The sequence below is a fragment of the Thermobia domestica genome, chromosome 8 (genome assembly GCF_964235325.1).
Source record: "Thermobia domestica chromosome 8, izTheDome1.hap1.1, whole genome shotgun sequence".
NCBI lineage: Eukaryota > Metazoa > Arthropoda > Insecta > Zygentoma > Lepismatidae > Thermobia > Thermobia domestica.
In genome coordinates, this window is record NC_137461.1 from 26,672,420 (window position 1) to 26,699,491 (window position 27,072).

A 27,072-nucleotide genomic window follows, 5' to 3' on the forward strand; every position below is an offset into this window, starting at 1 on the left:
CACCCAAAAGAGCATTAACAATCATCACAGATGAAGGTGTCTACTCCTTTATATGATGTGCATTGTTCATGCCACCATTCATGGAATCTTGCGCACTTGATCCAGTCTTCTATTGGTGGATCACTGTAGATGATATTGCATAATGGACACTCTTACACTACTTCGTCACTGACCTGAGGAGTTGTAGCTACAACTCCGGTTGTAGCTTTCTTGGTGCAAGATGATGTTTGCCTTTGATCTTTGGAGGGCGCCTTTTCGGAAGTAAGTTCTGCTTGAAAGGAGAGGATATCAGAATCTCTGATTGACATCGAGAAGATAAGATTTTTTGGTTGAGTCGGAGAAGGATTGACAACCACCAAAGGAGTGCATGATGTGGTCGGTCCACATGGGTCCCTGCTTACCTCCAGTGAAAATCCAGTTTTACTGGTTGGAAGTTTGGTAACCGATGAACGAGCAGCCCGCAGAGAAGTGTTTGATGTGGACAATCTGCATGAGCTCCTGCTTGCTTCTAGTGAGAATCCAGTGTTACTGGTTGAAGATTTGGTAACAGATGAATGAGAACGAGCAACCGGCTGAAGAGTATTTGAAGTGGACAGTCCGCATGAGCTCTTGCTTGCTTCTAGTGAGGATCTAGCGTTACTGGTTGAAGATTTGGTAACAGATGAATGAGAAAGAGCAACCGGCAATAGAGTATTTGAAGTGGACAGTCCGCATGAGCTCTTGCTTGCTTTTAGTGAAGATCTAGCGTTACTGTTTAAAGGTTTGGTAACAGATGGAGGAGGACGAGCAACTGGCAAAGGAGTATTTGATCTGAATGCGCCGCATGGGTCCCTTTTTACTTCCAGTGAATCATCCGATGAACGATTTTGGGCTCTATTCAGGTCTGAAGCTTGATTTGTTGCTTCAGAAATTCTTTCGTCTTCAGACCTGGCTTCTACATTTAAGTCTACCACATTCACAATAGAAGGAAGAAAATCTTCAGTGAACACATCTGGATTCAGTAGGACAACTCCAGATTCTTGAAGGCTGGATACCAATGGTTGCACCTTTGTAGTAAGCCTCAGTAAACAAACTCGCAACTTGGAATTAGGCGGGATGGATGATTCCTCATCCATTTATCACCGGGTCAAAAAGGAGCGATCTAATGGTTTCAAATTATGGCTGGGATTTGGTGGTAAACTCAACATCACTATCCCATTTTTCCTGCAGAAATCAATCCCTTCGATTGAAATGTGAGAAGTCTGATTGTCAACAAGTAACAATACATTTTTCGTAACCGAATTTGATCGCACATGTTGGTGTAAATAATATAAATATTCTACGAAAAGTTGTGAGGTGATGAACCAGAATTAGATATTCCCACAGAACCCGGCGGCGAGCCATCGAATAATTCTTATTTCATTTGTTTTGTGGAAAATATCTGGGGAATAAAGGCACCAGATGCACTCACCAGGAAACAGCTATTATGTTAACTCCAAAATTACTAGATACAGTTTTATTCACAACTGATTTTTAGTCGACTTTTGGAACTTTATGAGGAACCATATTTATGCCAGTTTCGTACATGTAGATATCCCGTGGAGGAGAGCCGTTTTGTCTTACAAGATCTTTTAGACAATTAAAACGTTCAACTTGTGGCTTGCTAAAACCACGAGCTCTCCCCAGACCAGTCTTTGAAGGCTGTCGCAAAGCAATTGTTAAATGTCTACGACGGAAAGACTCTGTCCAATTTCTTCCTGCCATTTGATTCACATGGCTAAAGGATATGGGGCAACTAGTTACGTTCAGCAAAATTGTATGCCATTCTTCTTAGATTTTTTAAAGTTAAGTCATAGAAGAATTGATCCAGTAATGTGATATATTCCACTAATTCGTTCTCCATTTCTTCGGTAAATAGGCCTACTGCCTTTATTGTGCCTAAAGGCGTTGCAGATTCTCATTTTAAAAAATCCTTAATTCTTCTTATATCAGTAATGGGAATGCATAGGATACAAAAAATCAGATAATATTTAGACCCTGAAAATATTTTATATAAAAATATATTTCCAAATTCAACTTATTCCATCAGAATACTTGTTACCTACGAGGGTAACTTGAAAACTTCTCGACCTATCCTTGATGAAGCTACATATTGTCAAATGTTAGGTTGGGTTAGCTTCATATATCTTTATAGGATCCCATACCAATCATTGGACTGATACCGCCTTATGCAGAGTCGTTTTAACGTATGATTACTAAAGGACTGACTACTATAGGAAACATAAGGTAGTCGAACTTTTTAGTATGGCACTAATCACGCGTCAGAACGACTCTGCATAAGGCCCATTGAAATTTATTACTGAAGACTACTGACATTTAAGATAAAAGAGGACAAAGCGTAGTATTTCTGAAACCTGAATAAAATAAGCAAGCGTAACGTTATTCAATAACTGCAGATTTAACTATCTCACACGTTTGTCTGTTTCGAAAACTCAAACACTACCTTAGATACTGTTATGTAAGGAGTGGTATTTAGAATAAAAATTTATCCCTCGTACATAAGAAAATATCAGGATTCTTCAGAATTCTTAACGTTAGAGGCTACATATGGGAACCAGTATTCGTAAAGTTTGCCGTCACTCTCTATTACAACGGAATCTACATTCTTTTTTGATTGTTAGATCTAAATCAATTTGGATTCTTTTTCATAGAACAGAAGGGGCAAGAGTACGCACGCGTACCCTTGCCCCGTAGGTATCTGCGTACCCTTGCCCCCTCACTACACAACTGACTTTCCCGTGACGTTGTACAGCCAAGTGTTGGAAGAAAGGCAATTTACTCCATCCTGTCAAACAATGGATATGTTAGAAACTAACGCTTTATAGCACCTTGAAATTGTTATAAAATTGTGTAAGTTATTCATTAACTACTTATGTCCCAATATTATATCAAACTATTAGAAAAACATAAATAATTACCTAGTTAGCTTGTAGTTTGTCAGAACACACTCAAACTTGTTTGGGTTCTAGACGCCACTAACATCAAACTCCACGTGGCGCATTATTGCCATACGCGAATATATTCACCTGATTTTAGGGAATCGTATCCTTGCCCCCCCTCTACTCTGTAGTATTTTTACTTCAAAATATTCCATACCCTCTTTTTGAAACAAAATAAAATTAAAATAAAACATAAGAGAAATACTTAGATTTATATGATACACTTAAAGGCTGCACATCTAGAGCTTTTGGTTCTGTATATTCTTGACATTCTACAGTTAAGTTTTATATAACCACCATCACGGTTTACCCAATCCTCAAATTTTCTGAATTTTTAACAAGAGGGATTCAACATATCATTACGGAACTCCCTCCCCCCCAAAAAAAGGACTACGGAATATATTTAAGTTAAGCTAAATACAACTGAACGACAAACAAGACTGAGTGATTAGCTTTTGCGTTTCTATCGGGAAGTCCGGGATTCAACCAGCATTCGACCATTCTGACAAAGCTTTTCTTCATTCCATCTGTGAATGTAGAAGTAGTGCGTGCACTGTGAGTTGGCCGACTTCCTTTCTTATTGTTTTTAAATCTTTATTATTACTAATTACCAGCAGTGACGGTTTTGCGAAGGTTAGGGGGGCGGTCTTTCGTACTGAAGCCCGTTCCCCAAAGTTAGGGAATGTCTGCAACAAACGAAATATCTATTAGTTATGCCTTTACTCATAAACTTTAAGCTCCCGTCAAATAAAAATTACGAATGTTTAGAAAAACTAAACATTAGTAAGAAACACCTTTCCCAAAATACTTTTCTAAATCCGCCACTGATTCTCAGTATAAAATGATTTTTAAGGTTGTATCCGGAAGATTATTGCTAAACATATAAACGAAACGAAATAGTTATGTCTGTACTCATAAACTTCAAGCATCTCCCAAATAAAATTAGGAGCTTTTTTAGAAAACGAAACAATCAGAAAATCCCCTCCTAAAGTACTTTTCTAAATCCGCTACTGATTATTTGTATAAATTGGTATTCAAGGTTGTGTCCGGAAAATTATTGCTAAATCACTTCACAGTTATAGTATAACAGAAATGTGGAAGTACGATTTGACGGATATATTGAAAAAGTACGCTTTGACGGATAAATAGAAAAACGGGCAAGTTTAACTTTTGCGCTAGAAGCTAGAGTACTAAAAGCTCTTAGAAAGGAAGCACAGATAACAAACTAAAATGATCTAGAGAAGAAAAAAGATGTCGATAACTCAAAAATTAAAATAAAGTTAAATAGCCTCTAAAATTGCCCTCAAATACTACATTCTTCATGTTAGCTTTAATTCGTAAAATATGTGCTCCATCCATCTTGATGGTGAATTTCAGAGCGAAATATCGCATTTAGGTCATGGAATTCTTATCTAACTATAGAATATAATATAAGAAAGCTATTTAGATAGAAAAATCATGAAAATAAAAAAAGCCAAAATTTCCAAAATTCTCGTTTTTTCCCAAAAAAAGCCGGCTTTTTATGTGAAAAAAAAACATCGATTCAAAAAAGCCGGCTTTTTTGCATCTCTAATTCTACATAGTTAGTTTTGTTCTTCAGTCATCGCAGACTTTGTTCGGTACTTTATGATGACTTCCGACTAGAAAGGTTTCAAGCACCGCCCGAACGTATTTTTGATGTTTAAACGCAGTGTGACTTGGAAGACAGCTTAATGCAAGCACTAATGAATTGTTGCTACTGTGATAAGTAACTCTGTTTCCGGCACTTTATACTTTGTGGTCATATTCATCCTCGTAATATTTTGCCCAAATCTACCAACAACGCACTTTTTGAACTCGATGACTGAACATGCGAATGATTGTAAAGTGCAGTGTCATTGTCGGCGGCAAATATTGTGTACATATTTGTACTGTACATGTAACCCTCTTACACGTAAACCAAAACTTTGTTACAATTGCAATCGCAACTTGAGCTAACTCCCCACTATCCTAGCTTATAGCGGTAAAATTTAAACTTCTACACGTGTGACTTATCTCAAGAGCCTTTTCAGGTGTTTACAAGTTATAATAATGAAATCTTGAATAATCTAAATTCGTTTCGAAACGAGACCCTCTTCTCTATTCCAAGTAGAGGGGTCGCGGTAGTAGACTCAGTGGTAGAGCGTTCACCTCTGGTGCTTGGGATCCCGGGTTCGATCCAGCTCCCGCCAATTGAACTTTGTGGTGGACAAACACCGTGTGCGTGGATTTTCTCGGGGTTCTCCCGTTTCCTCCTGCTTTCTTCATTCCACCATTTCATTCATCACTCATCATCACCGTCTCCTTTAGCCTAAACGGCATAATCGTGGTACGTAAAACTCAAAGATTTCATTTCATTTTTTATTCCAAGTAATAGGTAAAATATTTAATTTACCTTACATAATTGATTAAAGTAACAAGCGTCGTTTCTAATAGTTGCACCACTATGAACTGACCTTTAACTCTCAATAAACAACTAAAATTATTGTTCCAAGTATGCAGAGAGGTGTTAATTTATCCGTCAGCATTTCATTCAAATGTTCGTGAGTATGATCAAGTTAGATTTAAAAATGACTTTAAAATGGGCTTTTATCCAGAAAATACTTGCTTATTCCTTTTGTCTTTCCCTCTCCTACATTTAGAATTAATCGTAAAATGTACATGTCTACGTGGTTGATATATCCTACTTGAACACTTTGTTGCTTCGCCTCAAGCCAAAACTGATCTCAACCGAAGATGATTACGTTAGATACCCGGTAGTGAATCAGTTCGAAGATGACCGTGCTTCTCTGAAGTGTGGTTAATATGGAATAAAGTGATCGCAAGAAGTCATGAAGCTTCATCTAGATCTACAGATGAGGGGGCACGGTGGCTCAGTAGTAGAGTGCTAACCTCTGGTGAGTGAGAACCCTGGTTCAATCCCGGCCAAGTAAGCTCGTGGTAGGAAACATTGTTTTCGTTGATTTTCTCAGGGCATTCTCATTTCCTCCCGCATTTCATTTCACCAATCCTTTCTTTATCATTTACTTGCCCTAATCATCCGAGTCCCTTAACCGTAAAGGTATAATGGTGGGATATTAAACTAAAATATTTCATTATAGATCTACTGATTTAACCACCCAATAAAAGGCAAGGGTGTGATCGAGTAGTGAACCTCAATCCATGAAATTTTGCGTCATCTCGTGCACTCTACGGATAACGTCTCTTGAGGGTACAATGTTGTGTGATGGCAGAAAAGTTTCGTTTTTGTTTTTTGTTTTTTTTTTTTCATTTTCGTTGCTACCGTTTCTTGTCGTTGTTTAAAATTTTGTTGTCATTGTTAATACCGTTAAATTCGGATAATTTTTATGATTCATGCTATAGTTCTGTAAGTGCTATACAGGGCTATTATAAAGTTCTTCTTATAATTCAAATGCTTATAACTTAAAAAAAAAATAGGAATGGGAGTTTGAGCGAGTTTTCTTTGAAAACTCGATTTCACTTGAAACAGTCATCTCTGAGCTCGAAACGAGAACTCAACTCGAAAAATTTCCTCCAACTCAACCCGAATTCAGATCGACTTTCGAGTTGAGTTGAGCCAAATCAAGTCAAGATTCAAGTATTCTGTTCAATGATCCTACACAGACAAAATTATCATCAATGATACTTTATTATTATTATTATTATTATTATTATTATTATTATTATTATTATTATTATTATTATTATTACATCATGTATAAACATGAAATGTAAGGGGCCTGTATCTGAATACTAAAAAGTAGTTGATTGACGACCACGTCTGTCGAAAAGTCTTCAGGAGGCAAGGATATCGTTCACAAGGTTCTGGGTTTGAACTCCGGATCATTAAGTATTCGGGATAGAGCCAAAAATTGTTAAAAGTTATAGGGCGATCCAGAAACATGTTCAAAACTGCTCGACCCAAATTTAGGGTTAATAACGGCTCGAGCGGTTCAGCTCTAGCTCATTCACCATCGAGCCGAACCGAGAAGTAAGCCGAGCCAACAGCTCACCCAGCCGAGCCGGCTTAAACTGGTGGCTCACCTAAGCCGAATCGAACCGAGTTGATGGCTCACCCCAGCCAAGCCAGCTTGAGCCACCGTCTCAGTTCAGCCGAGTCGAACTTAGCAGATAGCCTTGTTTCAACCAAGTCAGCTGGAACCGATGGATCAGCCGATCCGAGTCGAATCGAGTCGGTGACTCATCCCAACCGAGATGGCTCGATCCATCGGCTCAATTGCTCCGACCCGATGGCTCATCCCAACCGAGCCAACTCAAGCCAATCATCAGCTTAAGTGAACCTAGCCGATGACTAATCCCAACCGAGCCTGCTCGAGCTGTTCTCTCAGTTGAACCAAGCCAAACCGTTTAACATCACTACCTGGATTGGGTTTCTGCTTGGGCTCAAAAATTCGACAGTGCAATTCTCAGCCTTGACGGTAAGAACTACAGTATATACTTATATTGATGCTCACGACATTTGATCATCTCTCGTTATAGAAATCTATTGTCGTCGCGTTATCGAGACGAGATGCCAGCAACACTAAAAGTATTCCTTCTCATGAGCAACACAAAAGGAATTCCACATTACTGCTTACATTTCTCATTACTTTCACTGTCCAGTCTAATTAGGCCATGATTTCATTACGAGTTGAAAGGACATGAACGGGAGTATTATTTATCAAACTCGACTCGACTCGAAACTTGACCTCAAAAACATTGACTCGGCTCGGAACTCTTCTCGAGAAAATTACACTTGACTCTACTCGTGCCCATCCCCATAAAGAATTATATTGCAATGATATACAGTAAATGTTAAGATCTTCATTGAGATCTTCATTTTGTATCATCACTCATAGATTCACAGCTACGATCATCGTCACATTTCCAGGTGGACTCTGTTGACATCCATACGTTCCTTCAACCTCCGGCGAAATCCGTGAATGCTATTCCGTCTGGCACTGTCAGAAATGTCATGGATCACTTCACTTATCTTGGTTTTCAAGTCCCACAAGACCTTTGGTTTCTCCACATACATCTGTGTCTTAACGTAGCCCCATAACCATAAATCACAGGGTGACAAATCAGGGGACTGAGGGGTCCAACGATAGGGTTCTCTGCGCGTAATCCACTTGACGGGTATGAGTCAAGATAGTCAATGACGACTTGTGCAAAATGTGTTGGGGCTCCGTCTTCCTTGTAGTGGATACTACTCTTGATTCCCAACGTAACCAATTTGGGCATCAGGAAATTTGTAGGGGACGCGGTGGCTCAGTGGTAGAGCGTTCACCTCTGGTGCTTGGGGTCCCGGGTTCGATCCCAGCCCCCGCCAAGTGAACTTTGTGGTGGACAAACACCGTGCTCGTGGGTTTTCTCGGGGTTCTCCCGCTTCCTCCCACTTTCTTCATTCCACCATTTCACTCATCTCTCATCATCACCGTCTCCTTTAGCCTAACCGGCATAACCGTGGGACGTAAAACTCAAAGATTTCATTTCATTTTTTTTTCAGGAAATTTGTAAGGATTGGAATGTATGTATCCCGTGTCACATTGTTTAAGTCGAAGAGAAACAAGCGTATGAAGTGGTTCGTTGTTACGGCAGAACACACATTCACTTTCGGGCTTTCTCTTTCGTGCGTTTCATATTCATGGGGGTCTTTAGTTCGCCAAAGAAGACAGTCGTGACTGTTTACCCTCCCTAATTCATGGAAAGTTGCCTCCTCTGAGAAAACGAGTAACTGCAGAAGTTCCCTGTCATCATGCAGTCGTTCCAGCATCAGTTTACAGAACTCCAGTCTCGTGTCTTGATCTTCTTCTGTCAGTTCATGCACAAATTTAATCTTGCACAGTTTGTTTTTCAAATGTTTACGCATTATATTCCGCGTTATTGCTTGAGGGATTCCCAACTCCAGCGACCGCCACGGAATCGATTTCCTTGAGCTTCTCTCCAGGCTGTCAGCAAACCTTTGCATCATGTTTAGGGTACACTGGCGGCGAACCACTTCTCTGCTTATCACAAACACTTCCGGTAGTCAGAAACTTGGTGTGCCAACTCTTTGTACTCCTGACATCAGGAGGTATTTTTCTTTTGTCACACGTCTGAACCTGATTTCGGACCTACCAGCCCACCTGATTTAAGTTCCCCATACCAACACGCACACACTCTGCTTTCTCTGGTACCGTCGCCATTTACATTATCTTTGTTGTCACCAGTGTTGCTAACATCATTATTGTGATAGCGTTGTAAACGAAAACTTTACAGATCATCCTACAATTTAAAATGTATTTCACTGCAATATCATTATTTAAAAAAGTTATAAGTATTTTTATTGCAAGGACTTTATAACAGCCTTCTACTTCTATCTCTTTCTCACCATGTCTTCATAGCTTGGTAGCATTATCCATGCGTTTCTGCTATTTGACGTTTCTCAAGTGTGCATTCAGAAAGCAGGTCCATGAATTATATCGAAATTTTCTTATATATTACAAGCAAAGTAGTTCTACTGATGTTCTAAAGATCAGGCTTCTCGAATCGTTGGGATTACTAGAGATGTTTGGTAAAATGCCTATATCTTAACGTTTTAGATTTAATTTTCCTAAGATCGCAAGTTTAAGCCAAACTTAACTATCAACAGTTAAAATTTGAACAGAATTTCCAACTCAATTTCAGGTATGTGTGAGTTTGTTCATCTTTAAAAAATTCTCAGAGTCCACTTGATCCTCTCCATGAAATCTTCACTGGTTTCTTTAACTCTGAATAATTCTAGCTTTTCTAAGAGCAATGCCTAGGCCTTATCCAAGTGGTGAAAAGATAAAGATTTAACATAGCATGTGAAAAACTTATTTTTATATGTAAAAGTTTGCTATTATTACAAATATCTTCTACAATTGTCATTACAATCAGCCTAAACATAAGACAGTTAAATAGCTCAATGATTTTCAGCCAATAATACTTTTAATTTTCTTTACAGCAAATGCTTTGCCAATGGAAGATTCTCGGCACGAACTACTGTCACGAGTAAGTAAACTTCTACTGTATCATATTTGTAGTTATCAAAACAACGGAAGTCCCATGAAGAAAACGCAACTTTCTTCATTGATGATGTGAGACCACTTTTAAATTAGACTGAAACATATACGGTAAATCATTAATAGTTTCAGGGAGAATAGTGTATAATTATTCATATATTGCATCACTTAGTTCTGGCAGCGTGAATGGACGAGGATATCTGTTCCTGTGTCTGAGCTCTAGAACTGATATCAGTCTCGAGATTTTGCAGGCCAAGGGAGGTGGTATAAAACATTCTGATGTTCAGGAAACTACACCTTAACATCTACATGACATTATCATTATCTTCCTGGAAAATTTTGTCCTTGTTCCGAAACAACATCTGAATAATAGAACGCCTGTGGTCAATTAAAATATCCACAAGATCAGTTACAGTAATATGTTGATGTAAGCGTAATCACTCGACCGACGAAATCATAGGAAATTGCTACCTACAGCATCACAGAGACGCCGCTAAGTTTCCCTGTAAGGAGGAGAAAGTTTGGAGTCTAAGCTTCTGTGGACACTCAGCAAACAAACAGGACCTGTTGTTAGATATAAGGTGAAAAAGGACTCGATGGAGTATATTGCGCATCTACAATTACACTTTGGACGTTGCGGCACCATTTTCTTCGCGCTAAATCGTTGAAGGTGATCAGCTGTTTGAAGATCGTAACTTAACTGCGGATGTTTACATTATGCAACTCATGGGGACCGTGATTTTTGTAGAGGGCTGTTCAGTTGCTGGTTGAGCACCGCAGTCAGTTTTATCTAATTCACTTTGCAATCCTTTCTGACGATTCTCCTGGACGCCCGGTGATTACTGTCAACGAATCTCCCCATCCATTCACTATTAGTTCTAGTAGCAATCCTCCTCGACGCTCGGCGATTACTGTAATATGAAGCTACTCTTCAATTCACTATTATTCCTCGTGACGATCGTTGGTACGGTATGGATTAATACTAGATCCCTAATGAAGTCCCACTTTAACTGTGAGCTTTCCTGTTATTTTCCACGCCCTCTTCACTCGTGTCCTACATAAATGATACATATCTTGAATTAAACAGATATATGTAATACACTTCTTATTCAGTGTCCACCAAATAAAATCCCGTGGTATTCTATCATACGCTTTCTCTAAGTCGATGAAAACCATATGAAGGTCCTTCTGGTATTCTCTGTACTTTTCCATTAGCATCCTAAGTGCAAATATTGCTTCCGTTGTGGACCAACCTGACATTAAACCAAATTGGTATCTTCGGTCTCGGTCTCAATCTCTGTAATTTCGGAATCTTCTCTCAATCTTGCTCTTCCCCAGATCGTCGCATGACTCGTAGGTTTTATTTCTCTGTAGTTGGCACATTCTTGCACATCTCCTTTGCTTTTAAATAAAATTTTAAAATTGAAAAATTTTGTTGTTGACTTTAGACGAAAACTGTCTTCAAATTATAAGGAATTCTAAGCAAAGTAACAAAAAAGAGCTAGACTACATTGACTGTACAAACATAGTTCAGCCATTTTTCTTCAGGCCTTAAGCAAGTAGATACACAAATTTAAACGTGAAACGTATAAGTTTAAAAACGTATACCCTCTAGTAATGAAATGTATGCTTGCAAGGCTTAAATTGGTTTGTTCAAAAGTTAGAGGCCTTGAAATGTAGGTAGTTTGAGCCTGTCTTTCGGTAACAAGGGAGTTAGAGTGACGTGCTTTCCATGCAATGATCTTTAAGGATTTTAAGTAAGGTTTAACGCAAGAACAGTGCCATAATCGTATAGAAAAGTGTTTTGGAAACTCTGCTCCTTTACAACCAACTGTTTTTAGTTGGTTGCGAAATTTAAATGCGGCCTACAAAGCCTGACAGTTAGGCATCGCTCTGGGTGCCCTAGCATCGCAGTTGCAGATGAAAATGATGCAGCAATAAGAATTTTTGTGTAGGAGAATCGCCATATCACATACGAGGAAATTCAGTAAATCTTGAAGATAGGATCAAATGCAGCCCAGTCCATAATAAAATATTATCTCGACCTTTGAAAGAGTTGCAGTAGCTGGGTCCCACATGTGCTTTCACCTGTGCAAAAAGATGACCACGTGCAATGGTGCAGTATATGGTTAAAGGATTTTTGCAGGGTCAAAGTAAAGGGTCGAAACATGGGTTTACTACTATAATCCAGAAAGAAAACAGTAGTGAACAATATTGTAATATGACTAAAACATTTTGGTAAAGGGAAATAATATTTTATTAATTTTGACATTAATATTTTGTAAACCTTCATATATTAAATGCAAATAAAACTCAATTCCCAGTCTGGTGCTGTTAGGTCGTTCACACGTGTAAAGAAATTAAGGAAGTCTCGTGCCATAGACTATGTCATAGGGATTGGGAAAAAGTAGCCGTAAAAGGGAACAAGTACACATCCCATACCCTTTTTTACATTAAAAAGGGTCATAAAATACTCCAAAAGTCACTAGACCTAGTTACAAAAAAATCGGAAATCTGGTTACAAAACTTTCATCAAGTGTCCCCACTCTACTTATGGATAATCAGGTAAAATAAAGACAGATAAGTTTGTCTGTATATTTATTATTTTGCACTCCAGCTCAGAAACCAAAATAGAGTTCAATGTTTTAAAATTTCAAGTAATATATTATTATCCTGTGATACTTCCTTCTTGATTTTTTAAACAGTCTAACAGTTGGGTATTCGCACTGGCTTGTAAACAGACCTCAATAATTCTCAAGAACGTAGGCTATTTTAACATTGCTAGATTTAAGAACATTGGTAATTTCCGGTATTTTTATTACGCAACACAGTTCTATCATCAAATAAGTATGACAAATTGTGCTACATTCACTCAGAACACTGTTCCTCTATTTGGACGATTCCTCTTTCAGAGCACAAGGGAATCAAGTCCATTACAAAAAAAAAACGAGTGATTTAAAGGTTGTGTGGTAAACTAACGCTGCTTTTTTACACTATAAGAGTCATTTAAATATATGAACATGAAAGTTTAAACTCTTAAAGGAGCTTCAGATAAAGATCTTAAGCTGTCAAAGGAGATTCAGATAGAGATCTTAAGCTGTCAAAGAAGCTTCAGATAGAGATCTTGACTTGTGAAAGGACATTCAAAGAGAAATCTTAAAGCTGTGCAAAGCAGCTTCAGATAGAGATCTTAAGCTGTAAGAGGAGCTTCAGAGAAGATTTTGAAACGTTAAAGGAGGTTCAGATAAAGATCTTAAGCTGTCAAAGAAGCTTCAGATAGAGATCTTAAGCTGTCGAAGGAGCTTCAGATAGAGATCTTGACTTGTGAAAGGACATTCAAAGAAAAATCTTAAAGCTGTGCAAAGTAGCTTCAGATAGAGATCTTAAGCTGTAAGAGGAGCTTCAGAGAGATTTTGAGACGTTAAAGGAGGTTCAGATAAAGATTTTAAGCTGTCAGAGGAGCTTCAGATAGAGATCTTAAGCTGTCAAAGGAGCTTCAGATAGAGATCTTGACTTGTGAAAGGACATTCAAAGAGAAATCTTAAAACTGTGCAAAGCAGCTTCAGATAGAGATCTTAAGCTGTGAGAGGAGCTTCAGAGAAGATTTTGAGACGATAAAGGAGGTTCAGATAAAGATTTTAAGCTGTCAAAGGAGCTTCAGATAGAGATCTTAAGCTGTCAAAGGAGCTTCAGATAGAGATCTTGACTTGTGAAAGGACATTCAAAGAGAAATCTTAAAGCTGTGCAAAGCAGCTTCAGATAGAGATCTAAAGCTGTAAGAGGAGCTTCAGAGAAGATTTTGAGACGTTAAAGGAGGTTCAGATAAAGATTTTAAGCTGTTAAAGGAGCTTCAGATAGAAGTATTCATCTATTATAGAAGCTTCATATAGAGATATTAAGCTGTAAAAGGAGCTTCAGATAGAGATCTTAAAAGATTAAATATGTCCAAAATGACGAAAAGTGGACTTGGCAATGTTTTTCTCCTACTTTCTTTCCTTATTTTTGAGATTCGCTTCTAATAATTTTTAATGCTGGGACTTCTTATCTTTGTAGTTGTTAGATACCTCAACATTTCTCTAATCTTCTTGTCCGTTAGTCTTGTACCCTTTTAAACATCGTAATGAGTCTCCATTCCTATTGAAATTATTTGTGTCTCACTTAAGTAAATTTCATTTTTACAAAGTCTGTTGAACTAGAATTCTTTCTATTTATTTAGATATTTCGAAACAATTTAATGACTTTTTGTAGACTAATTTAGTAGAACAGCATTTCTCACTATTATCGTTTTTGCTCTTGGGGGATACATATTTAAGAATAAGAATATGCTTTATATTCTTATTCTTAAAGCATAAGAAATTTTTTAATTGCTCGAAAAATTCTTATTACAACATGTTTAAAGAAAACCTATTTGCCTTCGCAGGTAAAACACGACGCAGATTGTGAGTGTAACTTTGATTGTCCTTGCAAACTAGCCGAGTCCGTTTGTGCATGCCTCTCAAAGGATAACATGGAGAATGGGAACTTTGATTCCAGATGAAAGTACCAGAGAGAATTGTGGGAGCAGTACCACAGATAGTAAGTGGCACAACAATGTCAGAAATATTCAACTTTATCTATGTTACCTCTAATATATAACTAATTCAATGCCAACTGATTCACTAGCATAAGATCAATAACGTAGAAAGTTGAAATTTGGCATGTTTACAGCTTTAGGAGTGTATCCAACTGGAAATTTGTTAAAAGTATGTCTTTTTACATTTTCAGGAGGTAAAAATAGAGACGGAGTGAAAAGAAAATCCTCATGTTATATGGACCTAAATGGGAGTTTTATCTTTTCTTTCTCTGGACATTAAATTTCTCGTTTTAGGTAATTGAAATTGGAACAAAAATATGAAATTCGGTATGCTTGTAAGTCTTTGATAGCGTTATCTAAGTAAATCAACAAAAATAAAGATTTCCAACTTTAGCGGGGTGTGGTGGCGAGCAGAAAAATCCTCCCCGTGTAGAAAAACCTTCTACACCTCATAATTACAATGTAAACCCTCTCGTCCGCCCTCGGCTGGTCCGCCAATCCGGTTCATTCGACCGTGCTCGAGTCGAACTTGTCCCGACTCGTCGGTGACTCACAAGGTCCATGGTCGTTTACTGCCGCATCGGCATTGTTGTTCACTTACTGTTACCGCTTGTCCACTTTAGTGTTTCGTCACCTCTTGTACCATTTCTTTCGTTGTGAGTGTTTTCTGTAATGTAGTGTTCAGTTTTTAGGCTTACTGTTCATTAGTTTTACGACAGTGTTCTTCTGTAAATTGGTAGTATTTTCTGATTATCCTACCTTTTCTGCGTTCCGACCATACCCCAAGTCCCAAAGGTGACGGATTAGAGGAGTTCTACTGTATTAGCCACTTCCAGTATTACAACAAGGATGAAATGTGGTGCATTTGTAACCTTCTGGAATTAATCCATAGAACAATTGCCAAAAGTGAAATTTTTAGTTTTGTATTTGATCTAAAGAGAAGAAGATTAAATGATTTTTTTGTATACACTCGTGTAAAAAGTAATTGAAATTGCAATATAAAATTGAAGTTTGGTATGCTTGTAGGTTTTCTACAGCCTTATCTAACGTTAAGTAAAACACCAAAAATAAAAATGTCCAACTTTACTGAGGTTGTATGGGCAAGTGAGAAGTCCAAACAAAAGTCCCGTCAAACTTTGATATGCCAGTATGCTAGGGCTCTGCCCAAACAAAAATCACGTCAAACTTTATCTTAGCTGTATACAAGTGACTATTCCTACTGAGAAAAACTATATTTTAAAAAATCGTCCTGCCAATACCTCAAGGGTGCACAGTGGTCCAGACACCCTCCAAACCTGGTCAAAACCTAAAAATTCGAAATTAGCAGAAATATGAAGGACCTTACAGATTTAGTAAGGAAAGACTAAGGTGTGTAGAAATAGGTACAGTAGGTTTTCGTGAAGCTCGTAAGGGTTGAGCCTACAGTCAGTACCAATATGAAAGATTAAAGTCGTGGAAGAAGGTTATGTATCCAAACCGGTAGCGGACGCAAAGTTCATGATGTGAAAACAAAATAATGTTTCGTTGTTAGACATAAATAATGATTGTGTAAAACATTCTTGTAAATTCGACGTTCGTGTCACGTACGTAGAACTTTAATCTGCTTTCATATTACCAGTCAATATAAGGATAAATAAAATTAGATCGAAATTCAAAATTGGTATACTTGATATTGAATTTCATGTAGAGTTTTATTTTTAGTCCATCCGAATCCAGTTCTATTCTATGCTGGATATAATAGTGGTGGATGTTATCTGTTAGAAAGAAAGACGGAATGTTGCCCGTTTTTGCCCGATCTGGTTTGAAAGGCATATTTGTATGTGAGTAGGGTAATATTGTTGGGATTAGTATTTAGGCTAATGACTGTTTGTCCTTGTCATTCCAGAAATGTCATTCGAAACGACACGAAGGCGGCTTCTACGAGTCCTGCAGAATGTAGAAGGAAACAAAGAAACCAAAAGGCAACACCTGATTAGTTTATTTGAGAAAGAAACATCCACCGTATTGACTAGTACTATAAAAGATTACTAAGTCAATTCGGTGTTTTCTTTCTCAAATAAACTAATAGCATATCTTAATAGCATTTCCAGTAGGACTACAACTATAAAATCTGGCATGTGTGTAGCCTACTGCAACTAAACCACAGAAAAATTGTCAAAAATGAATATTTATGGTTGCTAGAGAGTCTAAAGGGGATAAGAACAATTTGCCTTTTGCAATTAAATTAAATTATTTTTAAATAAAAAATAATGTTTTAGGTACTTAAAATGGAATAGAAACTAAAACTTTTACAAGCTTCTAGATTTTTAAAACTAACAAACAAGAAAATTATCAAAACATTTGTTTTAAGGGTTTCTAAAATTCGATTTCATAAGTGTTTGAAGACCCATGACTTCCCTGGTAGTCTCTTTTCTAGTCTGAGGAGAATATTATAAGATTTCCCCATAGCTCATTACGTTCCCGGAAAAAGGTGCTTACAGGATATCTCTTTCACTCATTTCAGCCTCCAGAGATAGGTCTAAAGGAATTCGATATCCCATTGTGGCCCCAGAAGAAAGATGTTATTGATTAGTTGTTAACTGATTCTTCCGTCCTCTTGCAGTCTTCTTTTATAGACCTCCGCTTGTAGGGAGGTCGGCTATCTTTGGTTTACTTCCGATTCTTCTTCGTATCCGTCTTCCATCGTTTGCATTATGTTTTGAACAGTATAACACGAGTTCGTGATTGTAGCATGTGTTCACATTAGTTGCTTATACGTGAGCATATGGAACCTTACAATATTGATGCTATATACAGGATGTTAATGAACTATACCGACAAACGATAAGAGGTGATGCGTGATTTCCTTTACTCTGATAAGGACCACCATCCACAGTTTCTAGAATTCGAAATAGAACTTCTTGAAATTGGGCTTTTGAGCGAGTTTGGACAACCCTAGCTCTGAAACTATGCACTTTTTGCCATAGGTCCATATGAAAATTTTCTCTTATTTTGAAGTAAGGAATCACTTCTTACAGTATAATTCATTAACACCCTGTATATAAAAATGTATATTCCAGAAAAACTATGAATACCTGAAGCAATTTCAATTAAAGTTGGTACTCACATCTTAAGCACCCCAGAGTTGAAGTTGAAAGTGTGTGACATGAAAATAATGGAAAACAACGAATGTTAATCTCAGATTAATAGTTTCCGGAGCCACTGAGATGAACAATGACATCCCCTATGCCGTTTAACTTCAAGTTAAAAAAGAAAATGTCCTAAAGAGAAGAGACGAAAAACAAATGTCCTAAATGACCAAAATTAGTTTTGAATCCATAATTTTCCGTAGTGGTCTTGGTCTTGTAGTTTTTGCTAGACTCGTGCATGCAAGACCAAGACCAAGACCGAGGGACGCAAGACCAAGACCAAGACCAAGACCATACCTGCAAGACCAAGACCAAGACCCTTGCGCAAGAGTCTTGCACAAGTACCGGCACTACTTGAATATTTTTATAGAATGTAAAAAAGAAGGGGGAAAATTCATAGCATTTTTTACTTGAATTTCTTGGCTTCAGTAAAAATTCCGCTGGAGTGGATGTGTTTGTTCTCACTAGTTTATGCAATCCGTTTGAGTCGATCTGCCCCTGTAGCATATAGCTACAGTATGTCGTTTTCTAAATTGGTTGTTCGAGGTTTTCTGTAAGTATTGCTCCTTTTCAAGCCACACAGGTGTCATTTTCCGCCATGTGAGCTTTTTTGGCGAGCAAACACCGTGTGAGCGGATTTTGCGTTTCCTCGTACTTTCTTCATTCCACCACTTCAGTCGTTTCTCATGATTACCGTCTCCTTAGCCTTGGTACGTTATCGTGGGACATTAAACTAGATACTTCATTTCATTACAACGCATATTAGGGGTGTTCTTCTTCGTAATTTCGTAAATCATAGGTGCCGACTACATGGGTATGGCCTTGGTTTAGTGACTCAAGCGTCCGTTGGAAATTTATAGTGTGCTCATAAAATTAATATCGAAATAACATTTTCATGAAATTGACAAAAACATTGTGCATGTGACCCCAAGTTTGATTTCATGGGCATATGCTTGTCCTACCCCACTACCCACAATGCTGGTCACGCAACTCTGGTGCCGATGTCCAGGTCTGCAGCCCCGAAAACATCCTTACCGTTGACAGACGTGTGACATTACATCAGACTGGAGATGGCAGTTGTTGCCCAATGGTGTTTTTCTGTTCGACGCCCTCTGTCCGCAATTGTTAGAACGAGGAACATCAAACACGGCCCATAGATCGCCACCGGATTGTTCTCCGGAAAGAAGTTTATCTCTAGTCCGTCGGATAGTGAACGACTAAAGTATAAGTTTATAAAGAAAACATGTACGACTCATCAGAATTGAATAGAATATAACGTATCAAATTGAACAGAATTCACATACAAGTTTTATTAGTACATGTCATGAATTATAAGTATTTAACATTTCAGATACCGTATATGATTTTGTAAGTTATTATTTCAACATGTGCTATGGACATAGAAACAAAGTACAATCTACATGACAGGTAGTTGACACAAGAATTAGTGAACAGAAAACATGGTACATAAATAAATTTGAAACATAAATATTGCTTTGGAGACAATAACGAATAAATACAGAAATACACATAAATAGGTTATACTGCGTCATGCTAATGTTAAAACATTTTATTTAGATTCCTATTTTCACAAGAAAACATGATTCGTATATGTATCAACTAAAGATGTTCCCAAAGACGGGTGCATTATAAGATGTAATTTCAAACAGCTTTATAAGGAACAACCAATATACATTCGGTGTGCTAAACAAGAAATGATGGAGATATAAATGACATTTTCAGCATGGGAGGCAGGCATAACATTTGTAGTTCTGTTTAACTACTTCCTTAATCTTCATCTTATTTAACCATAACTGTTTTATTTAAAATTATTTCATATAATCATCTTTACTCTTTCATTAGCTCAAACATTAGGACCATTCATTAATGCGTAAACAGCTTCGACGACCCATTATAATTAGTTATGTAATAATTAAATCTTCTTTATATCAAATCATGTCACATACTTAATGACGTAACCTCCATGTCGATATATTTCGGTAATTTATTTATAATTTTATTATCTCCATATCGTTTGTAGATATTAAATGATGTTAAATATACATATATAAAGATATATATGGCTTTTCTTTACTTATCATAGCCGTGGAGAATCTTTAAGTAGGATATAAAAGTACGTATACTACAATTTCCAAACTGGTGATTTGAAAATAAATAGGCCTAAACTTGGAAAATATTGATGATAATAGAACATAAAATTTAGAATGTTTCCATTTAATTTTAGGGGAAATTTGTATTCAGGTTTCACCTCCTGAAAAAGATTCCAATAATTAGCTATACATGATTGTTTGGTTTCTTCTCTTTCCGAAATACCAAATTAAGTACATGAGCTGAAAGTCAAAATATCGTTGTTAAGCTGCTTAGATTTATATTACTTTACTTACGAAGCTCTTTGAAGAATATTTAAAGATTAGTATTTAGTTCTGGTCCCTTTTCCTTTGTAAAACGAAAAACACTAAAATACGGATTATTCCGTATATTTAAACTTCATGAAATTATTACACTTTTTCATTTTTTTAAAAACATTTTGAGTATACAAATTATATTATATTATATATTTCTTCCTCTTCTTATTCAGGTGCAACGGTTATACGCAAATCACCCAATTGTCAAACAAGATTATTAAGGAAAAAGCTAACTCCTTGGTATAAATTATAATAAAATTAAACAGTTAAAACATGAAAGTAAATGAAATAAACTAGAACACCAACATAAAATACTAAATGATACTGACAGAATATCACCATACAATACTAAATGATATTGACATAACAAGTGCACAGATTGACTTTAGTGGAGCAGTACAGTCTACCCCCTTCTGTAAATTGAAAAATTTTATATTTATGTACAATTTTTCAATATTTAAGATGTATTTTCTTTTGTTCGATATTTTTCTAATAAAACAGTTTTCATATCATCAGATAAATTACACAGCTTTAAGTTACTGAAATTCTGAGTTCCTGCAGCTTGTTGATCTAAAGTTTTTAGTGTGGCACAATTTCTCAGGATTTTATCTATTATATATGGTCCCACATAACAAGGCATATATTTTGCTGTTTCTTTCTTAATTGCAGATGATAGATAATGAGTTCTTCGCATCACCCAGTCTCCAGTTTTGAAGGTTACTTCTTTAGAGTTTGAAGATTGGTTGTCCTTTTCGAGTATTGGATTTTGAATTGCTAATAGGCGGTCATTTAAATCTATCGGATACATCTCGTTTGGCCATTGATATTGCCTTTTAAACGTTTCTACATGAGAATACGACAGGAAGAGTTCTGCTGGTATTTGTTTAGTTACTATGTTGACAGTGTTGTTCAACAGTTCCTGGACATGCTTTAACATTAGACTGCAGTTGGATTGGTGTTGTGCACAATAAAGGCTCATCAACCTGTTCAACTCTTTATACCGCCCTTCAACAATACCATTAGCTTGAGGTGTATATGGAGATGTCTGTTGATGTTCGATATGGTGATCTTCGCAGTACTTTTTCCAAGTACGAGACAAAAATTGAGGTCCTTAATCAATGATAATACTCTCAAAGTATGGGAAGACAAAGAAGTAATTTCTCTCCAATGTTTTTATTATTTCTGGCGTATGCGACTTATTAATTGGGTAGAAACAAACAAAGCGTGAATAAATGTCGACAACAGATAGAATGTACTGATAACCCCGACTGATAGGGAGCTTGCCTTCCAAGTCAAGACATAATCGCTGATGAGCATAATTAACAGTCAAGTGATATACCTTACTAGTAACCTTTCGATTGTTATATTTCGTTTTCGCACATTGCAAGCAATTTCTTATACATCTAACCATGTCAGATTTCATAGTTTTCCAGAAAATAAAGATTTACAGAATGCTAAACATTTAGCCTGTCCAAAATGACCTTTATTATGTATTCGCGTCACTATCATTTCAGTCAAACTTTTTGGTACCACAAGCAACCAACCTCCTGTTTTGACATTCGCACAAAAAGTACAGAATGATGTAATCTGATGTACGTATTGTTAAGAGAGTTTTCCTACTTCTTTCTCAAGGTTTGACAATAAAGGTCTTTTTGTTGCGCTTCCTGAAGTTCTTTATATTTTAATAATATAGGGTTCTCTTTAAAAATAAAATTTCCATAGTATAGGAAAATATCTTTAGATGGATGATAAAGATGTTGGGTTTCCACAGAATTATCGGTAAAGGCTGCGATTTCGTCCATTCTATTGATATAATATTGAGTTACGGAATTCGATGATTCTGGCGGGAATCGACTTAAGGCATCCGCTACGAAATTTTCTTTCCCCGCTATGTGCTCAAAAGTTAAGTCGAACCTCTGAAGTTTCAATATTATCTTCGTAGTTCTAGCATCTAAGTTCTTGAGAGAGAAAGCATATGTTGCAGCATTATTGTCACAGTGAACAATCGTTCTTCGTCCAAGAATAAAACTGGAAAATCGTTCACAAAGGAACAAGACTGCTGGCAATTCGAGTTGGAATATCGGCATAGACAGTTCATGGACTTTTACACGTCGGCTAGCATAAGCTATTATGGTAGGATCAGCAGAATTGTCTTGATATTGAGCGAGATAACCTGCTAAATTTTCATTACATGCATCACTAAAAAGATGCCAATCAAGGTCAAAGTTTGGTTGTCCTAATGCTGGTGGTTCACTTGTCAGCTGTCGTAGTTTATCGAACTTTTCAAACAATTCAGGTGTAAATTTAAAAGGAACATCCTTTCTCAACAAAGCATATAAAGGTGCTGTCAATTCAGAAAATTTCTCAATATGGCGATGTCTCCAACCTAATATTCCCAGAAAGGATTTTAAATGTTTTCGGGTCTTGGGCACTGGAAAACTTCTAATAGCCTCATTGGACCTTGTGTCAACTTGTATTTTATCACCACTGACGATGTGTCCTAGAAACTTTATTTCATTAAGCACAAACTTGCACTTCCTGAAATTTAAGGAAAAGTTAGCTAGATCGAAGATATCAAATACTCTTTCCAAATGAGCGAAATGTTCGTCCAAACTAGAAGAAAAACATAACACGTCGTCTAGATAGACAGTAACAAATGACCTCGTGTTCATATTAAAGAATTTGTTCATCGCTTGTTGGAATACAGCAGGAGAGGAACCCAGACCCATACGAAGTACTTTCATACAGTACTGACGGCCTAAATAGACGAAACTAGTGTACATATACGATGATGGATGCAACGCCAGATCGTAATATCCCGATGTACAATTAAAAGATGAAAATATATTTGCACCTGACAGACGTGCCAATATTTCGTAAATGGGCTCTACTTGAACTTTAGGTGCAATTACTTTCTTGTTCAATCCCCGCAAATCAAGGACTGGACGAACGCCTCCTGAAGATTTTCGCACACAGTGCATGGGGTTTCGGTAAAGAGAGGATATCTCTTCCGCGATACCATGCTGCACCCATTTTCCAAACTATTCTTCGAATTCTTTTCTCATTGCCTGAGGAACGCTGTACAATTTCCCAACTACTGGTTCTTCGTCAGTCAATTGTATCTTGTAAGGTTCCGTTCGAATCCTCCGAGGGTACTCGGTGAACATGTGCCGGTATTTTAACAACAAACATAGTAATCGTGACTTCATATCTTCTCCTAAATCCGCTCTGTCGTTCACGAAGTTCTTCAATTCTTCTTCTGTTATATTGGGTTCCGGTATTCGTACATGCTCATCATTTATAGATGGTTCAGAGACTATATAAGAATAACAACTATCATATGTGGAATTTGTATTTGATAATGACAGGTGCATAAACGTTGGTTGAGAAACATCGATGGTTACGGATTGACCTACGTTATCTTCAAGAATAATCTTCTGATTTCCATTATTAATTATACATTTGAACTTTTTACGAAAAGGTCTACCAAGTAATAGATCCGGTTTCATATTTTTAACTACAAACCCTGGAACTTCAAACAGATGATTTTGAATTTTAACATTAATTATTTGTAATCCTTGAACTTGGAAGTTTTCTTTACCTGCAAACGTTCCCAAACATGCGTTAGAATACGGTTGAAGTTTAGCTTATGGAAATTTATTTGTTACTTGTTTCCAAATTCTTTCTGACAATAAATTGAGTTCAGGTCCTGAATCGAAAAGACAAGCTAACGGAATACCTACAATACTGCCTTTAACAGATGGAGACAGAAAACAATAATCTTCATGGTTCATAGTTCTATTTGTATCTTCATCAATTACAAAGTATACCTGATAGTATAGTTCTGTGTCATATTTACAGCTAATAGCACACGTATCTTGTTTAGTAAGGGGTATATGTTCATTTACGCAACCGATTTTCCCCTTTACAATTGGTTGCGTTAATTGTTTACCTGACTGGTAGTGTTGTTTAACGCAGGCGATATGGGAGAATGCTGTTCCAAATTTCAATTTCCTGAGGAAGTCTTTGGTTCGTTTACACTACATGTCTGTGTAGCGCTAGTTTTTCCGTATGGCCTCTTCCGTGGCCTAAATCCATAGCTTCCTCGGTATTGTTCTCTTCTATTACCAAATCTCCAATTATCATTTCCTTGACGACTATAATCTGAAGCCAACGTGGGACTTGGCGGCTTTACATTAAGCTCATTTCCAGCAATATCAGTTTGTACCGAGGAATCAATTCGAAATCTCTTAACAAAATTCACCTTTGGAGATCGAAGGAGAGGTCTTCTGTTGTCTCGGTTGTGACTGTACCTACTAAACGAGTTGAAAGTATTATCATCTACCTCTTCTGTATCTGTTAATCTCAGCATTAAGTCATGCAAATTCTTACTAGGTGTCGCTCGTAAAATTTTCGCATCAGCTGGTGGAATGCTGTTTAAAACTAGGTCCATAAGCTCGGCATCATCAGGGGTACTCGAAATACTCTGATATCGCTCAACAAGATCCCATGCGAAATCAGAAACTGAGACATATCTTGACTTATCATAACGGATGTGTTGAAGTTGTCTTTTATGGGCGCGCTCTAGGCGAGGTGATAAATACTGACGCCTAAATACTTTAACAAAATCCTCGTAAGTATTAAATTCCTGGCGTAAGCTTCTGAACCAAGCGCCTGCACCTTTTGTTAGGCATCGTTGGGCTATGACTAGCTTCTCTTTCTCATGTAGCTCAAACAATTCAATTGTTTCCGTTAACTCCTCTAGAAATGATTTTGCAGCTCCGGAATTCTGTCCATTAAATCGTGGAAAATAACGTAAATCTTTATATTTGATCTTAGTTAAGCAAGCAGATGAGGTATTAATTCCGGGATTATTTTGATTATTACTTGATATCAACATGTTTTCCGGCACGTGCTCTGAATTTGACGTATTAGCAACTGGCGTATCTTCGTTACTAATTGGTGGTGAAGTAGCATTACTATAATTTATCGTTTGATAGCTGGGAACGGTGTTTACATTTGGCCACAACGTTGGGCTGACAATGGGCTTAAGCCTACTCACAGTATTAGTAATTGTAGCAGTAACTATTGTGCTAGTGGTTGTGACCCTGGGTTGAACTACAATTGAAGCCTGATTATTTGTGATTACTTTCAATTCTTTCTCAACCTTTTGCAACCTTGTCTTCATTTCATCCTCTAATTTCCTCAAATTATCTGAATTCTGAGTAACTACTTTCTTTGTCTTCATTTTCCTTTATTAGATTCTCCAATCTTGACTCGGAAACGTCCTGACACCCTACGATATCTTCAAGCTTCGTTTCAATGTTCTCAATACGATGAGTGTGTTCTTCTTATCTCTGCTTAATATCGGATTTCTCCATCCAATCGTTGTATCGTCTCATCCATATCTCCTCGAATCTCTTCCCTCAATTTCCTAATATCCTGCTTCAACTCTCTTTTCAAGTCATTGCTTATTTCCACTACTTTGTTAAACTTTGAGTTAACTTCAGACTTCAGTTCAGTAAACTGTTGTAGTATCAAATTAAGGATGTCGTCTTGATTAGAGGTCAAACTTTCCTTTTTCTTCTCATTATTTTCATTTGAATTATCACTTCCTGTCTCATCTCTTATAATTAGATTGTCATCCAATTCTTCATTTTCATTTCCAATTTTGTGTGCAACAACAACAGCATTCTGGTTCTCCATAGAATTGTCAACTTCCGTACTAGTTACACGTGTTTCTTTCTCTGTTCCTAATTTCAAACTATCTCCTTCCACTGTGTCACTAATTCTACATTTCGGACAAAACCATCTAACATTTTCTTCACTAACATGATCATATTCATCATCAGGAATTTCTACACATGAAAAGTGAAACCAGCCTTGGCATTCATCACATTGAATGGCTTTTCCATTTTCTGATACATTTATCTGTTCGGCTGACACACTAATATTACAACATGTATACACAAATTCACTGTCCACATTGTCCTTACTTTTCGAACATAACGCCATTATACACTTTTTCTTAAAAAATCTTCTCCAGTTGGCTATTCTCCTGAATACAATCTTCCCTTTTATTTATGTAAATCTCTTTTCATTACACATAAATTTATTTTAATTTAAACGGCATTTGCTTACCGAACTTTCTTCAGAGCGTAATAATGTTGTCGTAACTTCTCGACGGACTTCTTCCAAATTCTTAGCTCCAAATTAAGGATACTAAACATCCTGGCTGCGGTAGCCACTCTCTGTCCTACCCCACTACCCATAATGCCGGTCACGCAAGCGCTGGTGCCGATGTCCAGGTCTGCAGCCCCGAAAACATCCTTACCGTTGACAGACGTGTTACATTACATCAGACTGGAGGTGGCAGTTGTTGCCCAATGGTGTTTTTCTGTTCGACGCCCTCTGTCCGCAATTGTTAGAACTAGGAACATCAAACACGGCCCATAGATCGCCACCGGATTGTTCTCCGGAAAGAAGTTTATCTCTAGTCCGTCGGATAGTGAACGACTAAAGTATAAGTTTATAAAGAAAACATGTACGACTCATCAGAATTGAATAGAATATAACGTATCAAATTGAACAGAATTCACATACAAGTTTTATTAGTACATGTCATGAATTATAAGTATTTAACATTTCAGATACCGTATATGATTTTGTAAGTTATTATTTCAACATGTGCTATGGACATAGAAACAAAGTACAATCTACATGACACGGTAGTTGACACAAGTGTTAGTGAACAGAAAACATGGTACATAAATAAATTTGAAACATAAATATTGCTTTGGAGACAATAACGAATAAATACAGAAATACACATAAATAGGTTATACTGCGTCATGCTAATGTTAAAACATTTTATTTAGATTCCTATTTTCACAAGAAAACATGATTCGTATATGTATCAAC

The 27,072-nt window shown here is 37.1% G+C and overlaps 1 long non-coding RNA gene across 1 annotated transcript in view; it reads left to right on the top strand.

Annotated features, from left to right (window-relative positions):
• LOC145691594 (uncharacterized) overlaps window positions 1-27,072 on the top strand; it is a 51,643-nt gene that overhangs the window by 18,199 nt on the left and 6,372 nt on the right. Inside the window, exons 2-3 of the long non-coding RNA XR_014132422.1 lie at window positions 9,967-10,013; window positions 14,445-14,599. This is a non-coding gene — a long non-coding RNA (uncharacterized LOC145691594). The remainder of the gene's footprint in view (window positions 1-9,966; window positions 10,014-14,444; window positions 14,600-27,072) is intronic.